The sequence below is a fragment of the Rhynchophorus ferrugineus genome, unplaced genomic scaffold (genome assembly GCF_030347505.1).
Source record: "Rhynchophorus ferrugineus isolate W39M unplaced genomic scaffold, kcgeb_rfMv2 rfM6, whole genome shotgun sequence".
In the NCBI taxonomy this organism is placed as follows: Eukaryota; Metazoa; Arthropoda; class Insecta; order Coleoptera; family Curculionidae; genus Rhynchophorus; species Rhynchophorus ferrugineus.
The window spans coordinates 42,590,820-42,599,819 of NW_027472585.1; the positions used below are offsets into that span (position 1 = coordinate 42,590,820).

The following is a 9,000-nucleotide window of genomic DNA, read 5'->3' on the forward strand; positions in this document are numbered from 1 at the left end:
TATTGAGGCATCCTTAAGCATTAGTTCCACCAGCATATATGCGATTTTACATGAACACTTAGCTGTGCGAAAGTTATGGTAGCGTTGGATCCCACACAATTTTTATTATGTTGCATTAAAAAATACATACAACCCTAAATTTTCACTTTTCTATCACCAACCCCTGTTTTTTAATAATTTTATCATTTTTTCCCGCTCGACAACATCAATTATTATCACTTGGTAAGTTATCCCCTCCATGTGTCTACCGGTGTCAGTTCTCACCCAATAAACAGCACGGAGTAGAGATGACAACGAAGATGGTCTCTTATTTATCTAAAATAATAAGCATTCTCTCACTCCCTCTACAGTTTTCGGCTATTATTAGTGTTTATGCGTCAAGCGTAGTAGTTAAACATTTTTGCTATCTCAGTGTAACTTTCATATCAAATATATTCTCAAGTAACTTTATTATTTATTTACTGATAACTAAAATTATTGAATATAATTTATAATTAATAGCTAATAAAGTAATTAAGAGATTAACATAACTTCTAAAATACTCAACGAGTTCGAGTCACGAGTTCCCGCAAACAATGGCTATTGAGTTGTAAGTATAAATTATTTTTATACGTTTATTATAAAATCAAAAATTATTCTTTCTTATTTATAACGAAAATATTGTTGGGAATGGTGAAAAACGAATTCGGTGAAAGTTAGATTTTTTTGTGTTTACTTATAAGAGCTCTAACTTCTACAGAATTTTTTTTCACTGTTTCTAACAATTTGTATTTTCGATATAATTAAGAAAAATAAATTTTTTCGCTTTCGTGAAACTATCTAATATTTACATGTATATTTAAGGTAATCAAAGATAAAATAAATTATTAATATAATAATGTTCATCAATTTTCATAGTAATTCAATCAGTTCTATTTATGTGTATTTTGTATTGTACAGTGAACACGAACGTGATACACATAAATCTAGAAGCATTCGAAATAGAAGAGCCCAAAGAACAGAACAAGTTCAGGAAGAGAATACTGGAGCGCGTGTGAGAATGGCACTATTGCGTCAACAACAAAACAAAGACGGGCTAAAAAAAATATTGTTCACGCTGTAGCATTAAGAGATTAATGTTATGTAATGAATTAATGATATAAATAAATATTACTTAAAATAAATTATAATAAATGAAAAAAATTAATGTTTGGTGTTTTGTTATTTTTATATTCCTTCATCGTTCACAGCGTTCCATGCTATTTTCACACATCTTGGGAGAACCAAACACCTCACATGATTGATTCCTCTCTCATCTGATGGATTCAAATCGATTTCCCAAGGTGCCAGACGAAACATTGTTGTCGCCGACACAATGGGAGTAGGAACCGAGACGGCATATCGCAGGCGTCAAATGCCTGACAATGGCTATCATGGTGGAACAATATCGCTGCTTGGGTTACAAGGTTGTGTTGCGAATTGCACTGATAATATCTCTATTAGCAGAGTTTTGGTAAGCTTGGTAAATTGAACGGTTTTTTAATGGAAAAATTGAGTAGGTATATTTGTTTTTTATTACTAAACTAGCTGATCCGGCAGGCGTTGTCGTGTTTGAGCTACGAATATTCGAGTTGAACTGCTATAAATACTTTCGACCGAAATTCACTATAGACTGTTTAGAAATTGACTACTATCGACTCTTTCAGTTCTTGGTTCGACTGATTTTATTACTATTTACCATCAACTGTCGTGTTCAGTCATCAACATGTTCAGTCGTGTTAATATTTTAGGTTTTACTGGTTAGTAAAACATATTATTTTTGGTAAAATTAGTTTTTTTTAATCAACATAATTCCCTTCAAGGGTGATACACTGATTATAGCGACCCTCCAACTTTTCGATACCATTTTTATAGTACGATTGTCAAAGTAGGCATCAGTTTCGGCGATCACCTCTTCATTCGACGAAAATGTCTTCTCAGCGAGCATTCTTTTGAGATCTGAGAACAAGAAATAGTCGTTGGGGGCCAGATCTGGAGAAAACGGTGGATGAGGAAGCAATTCGAAGCCCAATTCATGGATTTTTGCCATGGTTTTCACAGACTTGTGACACGGTGCATAGTCTTAGTGAAGCAGCACTTTATTTTTCTTCAAACGCGTTTTTCGGCGACTTCGTCCTTCAAACGGTCCAATAACGCTATGTAATGGTCGCTTGCCAGCCGACTGTTGCGTTTTCCCACGCTTTGGAGCGGGTTCATCGTGTACAGTCCACTCAGATAACTGTCGATTGGACGATTGCGTCGGATCGACGCAAAATCTCGGGTTTATTAGGCTTCATCATCGTCAAACACTGCTCCGAATCATCAACTCGTCGTTGTTTTTGGTCAAAAGTGACCTTGCGCGGCACCCACTTTGCACAGAGCTTTCTCATACCCAAATATTCTTGAATGATATGATGTACCGCTATGATATAGTGTCCGCTATTTCATTCAATTTAAATTTACGGCCATTCAGAATCATTTTGTGGATTTTATCAACACTCGAAATCCCTTTTTTTCCATTTTTTTCAAAGTAACAAAAGTTGCTTCACTCAAAATACTATAATTCACAAACTAATTATCCGACAACTATCAAATTTATACACACATCTTTTGAGGGTTAGGGCTAATTAAAAAAAACATATGAATTTAATTCTAATAGCGCCATCTATGTGTCAGGACGGAGACCTTTCAGTTGACCTGTTATATATAGTATATTTGTTTGCTTGTAAATAACCATGTACTGCAGCATTTTGGAACGCTATTTTTCAAGATAATTAATGTAATAGGTTGAATATATCCAAAGCTGATAATTTTGAAGGGATGAAATTAATTTGGAAACAGCGACAACCCATCTATGTTTTATTTCAAAAATCTCACTTCTTCTTGAAAATATTAATGTGATGGTTGTGCTAAGTAGCACCAAAAATGGAAAAAATATGAAAACAAATATTTCGATTTAATATCGACTTTTACACTAAAATAAACATCAATATAACTATCATGACTCATCAAAATTTATACCATAATTAAATGGGTTCAATTACACAATATTGAATTTCATGAATTAGTATTATCCCGAGGTTATAAATAAACTTGGTTAAGAGAAAAGAACGGCGTCCCCGCAAAGCCAAACCAACACCACCGCCATATGATATTCGCATGAATATGAGTATCAATGGAAAAAAGGTTCAAGGATATGAGAGTGTATGCATACTTCCATAAACCCTTTAACTTGAAATACTAAATCTATATAAAAACTACAAGCATTCACCAATCTATTTGTATGTACAAGGTTTGTTCAAAAAATAGTAGAAGTAATTAGTGAACTAGGAGGACCCATTGGTCTTTACTTAGTTTATAACAAAATAAAATAAAAGCAGCACTCTTCAGTATTTTTATCATTTAGTACACTTCACTGCACAACTACATCACATGGTTTGGTTCTCTTAAGTCTGCTTCAAGTTCAATGTAACCAAAGAGTTACTGCACTTCAATGTTAACATAGGAATGGAGTTTTTCCTTATATCTTGTTCAGAATCTCTTAATTTTCTTTGTAACAGTTGGAGTCCAAAGGTCTCTATATACGTAACTGTCCCTATAGTATCTGGGCACTTTGACAATAATTCTTAGGGCCGGCTTGGTTGGCGCAGTGGTAAAGGCGACAGGACGGTGCACCTACTGTTACGCCAGTCACAGGTTTGAATCCTGCTGGGACATGGTCATAAATTTATATTTGTAATTGTCCTAGGCAAGAGAGTAAAAGCCGACAAGGAAAATGATTCCAGTTACGCCAGTAACCAGGCTGGGTAAGACCGGATGTTTTCTGGGATGGTTTCTAAGTTAGTTACTCGCCACTTGGTAAGCTTAATGCCGAGGACCGTGGCTCGGAACCCACGTTAAACAGTAGGTCCAGTCCAGATAAACCATCGTTGGTAAAAAGGAGACTTTAAAATATAAAAAATACTTTTTAGGACTTTATTCTGAAATACTTGTGCTATGTTGATGATACTTCTCGCAGAATATCCTCATGACTGAATTCCATATAGGTTTTAGTATCTGCTCGTATAGAAGTAACTTATTACGTACAGATAATTTAGATTTTTTTTCTTGCTTCAGTTTCGGAGAAAATTTCTTTTCAGCAAGCATTCTTTTGAAATTTGAGAACAGTCCCTGGGGGCCAGATCTGGAGAATACGGTGGATGAGGAAGCAATTCGAAGCCCAACTCATGGATTTTTGCCATCGTTTTCACTGACTTGTGACACAGTGCATTATCTTGATGATGAACTTGATGATTGTCGATTGGACTTCGAAGTGAAATGATGGAGCCATGTTTCATCCATTGTCAAATATCGACGCAAAAACTGGGGTTTATTACGCTTGATCATCTTTAAACACTGCTCCGAATCATCAACTCGTCGTTGTTTTTGGTCAAAAGTGAGCTCGCCCGGCACCCTCTTTGACCAGGGCTTTCTCATACCCAAATATTCGTGAATGATATGATGTACACGTTCAGTTGATATCTTTAGAGTGTCTGCTATTTCATTCAGTTTCAATTTACGGTCATTCAAAATCATTTTGTGGATTTTTTAAATATTTTCGTCGGTAACAACCTCTTTTGGGCGTCCACTTCGTCCACCGTCTTAGGTGGTCATTTCACCACGTCTAAACTTAGCATACTAATCCTTGATGGTTGATTTTCCTGGGGCAGTATACGGAAACTTGGCATTGTATTGAAACAAGCCAAGTTTTTGCTTCAACTGTATTTTTTCCCTTCAAAAAGCAATATTTTATCAGCACGCGAAATTCCTTTTTATCGATTTTGTTCACAATAACAAGAGTTGCTTCAATCAAGATGCTATAATTCACAAACTAATGATCCGACAGCTGCCAAATTTATACACGCATCTTTTGAGGGTTAGGACTAATTAAAAAACATACGGATTTAATTCTAGTAGCGCCATCTATGTGTCAGGCCGGGGACTCTTAAATTGACCTGTTAATTTGATTGATTTGATCATTTCATTAGATTCATTAGATTTTGTCAGGTTTACTTCAACTCTAGATGTTCTTTACGCCTGAAAAAAATGTCGATAGAGTAAATTGAATAATGGTACACTTGTTCCACGCGCGCAATCACTCACAGATTCTTATTGACGTTAAACTACATCGGTGCATTGTTCTATTAAACACCTTTCATGTAAAATCCTATTCATCGAAATACCGGTGAAAGTAATTGTTTCCAATTACTTTTTTGTTTTAAGTATCGCCACCGTTGCCCATTTGGACGCATTACTGGTTTTTATTTAACATTTTGAGCTCAATCTCATGTCAGGGTTGTCTTTTATATTTCGGGATTCGAGATTAATAATAGTTGTTTATCAAAATGCACGTTGTTTCATTAACTTTCTGCATTTTTTGGCTATAATTGTAAAAAATAACCCACTATTTCGACGTTAAAGTGATTTAAATATCGTAGGTCTCTTCGAAATCAGTTTTCAATTAAGTAATCACCACCAATTTTCCGAGATTAATGATGTAGTCTGTTCAAAGTTATTCTGTATATACGTCATTTAAATTTGTGACATCAAAACGTCGCAATGTTGCCGCATCAATTCTGAGTTTTAGATCAGTTTGGCTTTGACATACAACAAAATTCTAATCTAAATCAAATAATTGAACAAAAATGTTATCAAATATAATTTATTTTAACATTATAGTACACTAAAAACTACAGTTAATTATACAGCCACAATAATTTATAGGTTAGAGTTATAACTTCTTATCACTATTGCTTTCAAGAATTTTGCATACGTCTGACAACCGGCTCATTCGTTTACTGTTCGAACTAATCAGACAGTATTGTGTCTCTTTTTAACTAGAATAAAATGAGTAGGAAAATATTGTCTGATTCTGAAACGAATTTACAAATTGCGGCAGGCAATACATTAAACATCTTGATGACGTGTATATAAAAAAACTTTGAATAGACTATATGCATTAAAATTAATGGAAAAATCAACGTTTTCACTAATGGACTGAGTCCTTTGTTTGCCAAAATATTAGACAATTATAAAGAAGAGTTTTAATCACGCGGAGATATGCATGGATCATGTGGCGGTTGCGTTAAAATCTCCGATCCAATGGTCTCCTCCGGTTGATAGCTGAATATCCATGTCCTATATGTAGTATGTAGTAACAAAATTCCTCTTCCTGACTTACCTATAACGCACGCTTTTCCTGCAGGTTTTTGCAAGACAATGCTTTGGTCGCGATGATCCAACAAACTCGTTATCTGGATCATTCCTTTTCGGTATTATTCGTTCAGGCTTCTCACATCCTAGTCATTGCACAGACTTTCTAGAATGGGTCTTATTGAATTCGTTTTTTATCATAAGTAACAATCTAATCAATTTGCAATATCCATGTATACACAGAAACTTGTAAAAAATAAAATATTTTTAATTGAAGCCTTATTTACTGAAAGGAGCCCCAATTTAACAAAATCCCGAAATATAAAAGGCACCCTTCCTGTTATATTTTCATGGATTTTTGTTATTCGTTGTTTTTTTTTTCTTTTCATTTTGCTAGCAAATTTTTTATGATGAACTAATGAAAAACGAATGAATTTGAATACATTTTAAACATTTTCGAATACGTATACCCTGATTATTTCTGTGATTATTGTGTAATATAGGTTTGTTTTTCATAATATTCTGAATATTACATCATAATCGTAGTATTTTTAATTCGTGTTATGGCGCCACTTTCGTCTTCTGTACTAAAAATCTCAAGTACTTGAACATTTTATACAATTAAAATACAAGATTAGCTTGCTGTAAAATAATATCGGATATTAAAATGGCAAATACCACTTTCATCTTATAAATGAGCTTTTTTGATTTTGCCAAACTCTAGATTTTAGTCTTCTTTAACCGGTTTAAGATTCTTCCAATCAACTGCATTATCTTTTGTAGGCCACGTTCTATTCTTTGTTATTATTTTCAGGTATCATATTTCCCCAGGATGTATCGTAACATCTTATAATTTTTTCTTGACTAAATCGACAAAATATAGGTTCATTTTCAATGAGTATAACAGGTCAATTGAACAGTCCCCGGACTGACATACAGATGGCGATACTAGAATTAAATCCATATATTTCTTAGTTAGCCCTAACCCTCAAAAGATGCGTGTATAAATTTGGCAGCTGTTGAATCATTAGTTTGTGAATTATAGCATTTTGAGTAAAGCAACTTTTGTTATTGTGAAAAAATGGATAAAAAGAATTTTCGCGTGTTGATAAAATATTGCTTTTTGAAGGGAAAAAATACAGTTGGAGCAAAAACTTGGCTTGATGCTGAGTTTCCAGACACTGCCCCAGGAAAAATCCACCATCAAGGATTGGTATGCTAAGTTTAGACGTGCTGAAATGTGCACCGAAGACGGTGAACGCAGTGGACGCCCAGAAGAGGTTGTTACTGACGAAAACATTTAAAAAATCCATTAAATGACTTTGAATGACCGTAAATTGAAACTGAAGATATCAACTGAACGTGTACACTCACGAATATTGAGAAAGAGAGAAAATGAGAAAGCTCTGTGCAAAGTGGGTGCCGCGCGAGCTCACTTTTCACCAAAAACAACGACGAGTTGATGATTCGGAGCAGTGTTTGAAGATGATCAAGCGTAATAAACCCAAGTTTTTGCATCGATATGTGACAATGGATGAAACATGGCTCCATCATTTCACTCCGAAGTCCAATCGACAGTCATCCGAGTGGACTGCACACGGTGAACCCGCTCCAAAGCGTGGGAAAACGTAACAGTCGGCTGGCAAGGTTATGGCGTCTGTATCTTGGGATGCGCATGGAATAATTTTCATTGACTACCTTAAAAAAGTAAGGACCATCAACAGCGACTATTACATAGCGTTATTGGATCGTTTGAAGGACGAAATCGCCGCAAAACGGCCGCAAAGAAACTTCATGAATGCACCGTGTCACAAGTCAGTGAAAACGATGGGAATAAAAAGAATTGGGCCTCGAATTGCTTCCTCAACCATCGTATTCTCCAGATCTGACCCCCAGCGACTATTTCCTGTTCTCATATCTCAAAAGAATACTCGCTGGGAAGAAATTCTCGTCGAATGACGAGGTGATCGCCGAAACTGAGGCCTATTTTGAAGCCAAGGACAAATCGTACTACAAAAATATATATACGCTTGAAGGGAATTATGTCGAATAAAAAAAATTTTGACAAAAAAGTGTTTTACTATGGTAGGCCGGAGACTTTTCGATTGACCTGTTAGACATGTATTAAGTATGAAATATCATTGGAAATATAACGTTGACATATAATTAATCCCAAAAATTTCATTATTAAATATACTAGACCCATATATTATAATAAAACAAATGTCAATAAATATCTGAACAAACTTGAAATATTAAAATTAATGTTGACGCAGTTAAAAATAGGTCAAGATACACTAATTTATCTATTCCGATATGTGGTGAATATAGTTTATGTGAAGACATATATGATAAATATATTTTTGAAGTATATGCGGTTGTTTTTTTAACGGCACAGAACTTTTGATAAGGTTAAGTATCGTTTGACAGATGATGGAAGTGATGTTACTTTGACATTTCTGTTTCGTCCAATTCAAAATTGGTTTTCTGTCCATCAAAACAAGAAAAAACTCCGTGAATTGTGTGACTTTTTTGGATACGTAAGCAAGAACAATCGTCATAAAGTTCTTACTGCAGCTTTAAGCCCTCAAAATACGGTTTTGTAATTTTGCATGTTGGGGGCACGATCATCATCTTTTATTTCGTTAAAAACAAGGCTGCGATGGACATATGCCAAAAATTATATTCAAATCGCAAATACGAAACACGTCCTTCCGAATAAAATCGAATATTCAGCTCCAAACATAACTCATACGAGTCTTGTTACAAGTAAAGACGTATAAAAGTATA

General features: G+C 34.8%; 1 long non-coding RNA gene across 2 annotated transcripts; it reads left to right on the forward strand.

The window, feature by feature from the left end:
- Positions 1 to 442: 442 nt before the first annotated feature.
- LOC143197961 (uncharacterized) lies at positions 443 to 1,186 on the forward strand. Of its 2 annotated transcripts, none has more exons than XR_013006114.1 (2): positions 443 to 589; positions 898 to 1,186. It is a non-coding gene; the product is annotated as an uncharacterized LOC143197961 (long non-coding RNA). The 2 variants fall into 2 exon arrangements; XR_013006115.1 differs by having other exon boundaries at positions 940 to 1,186.
- Positions 1,187 to 9,000: the final 7,814 nt, after the last annotated feature.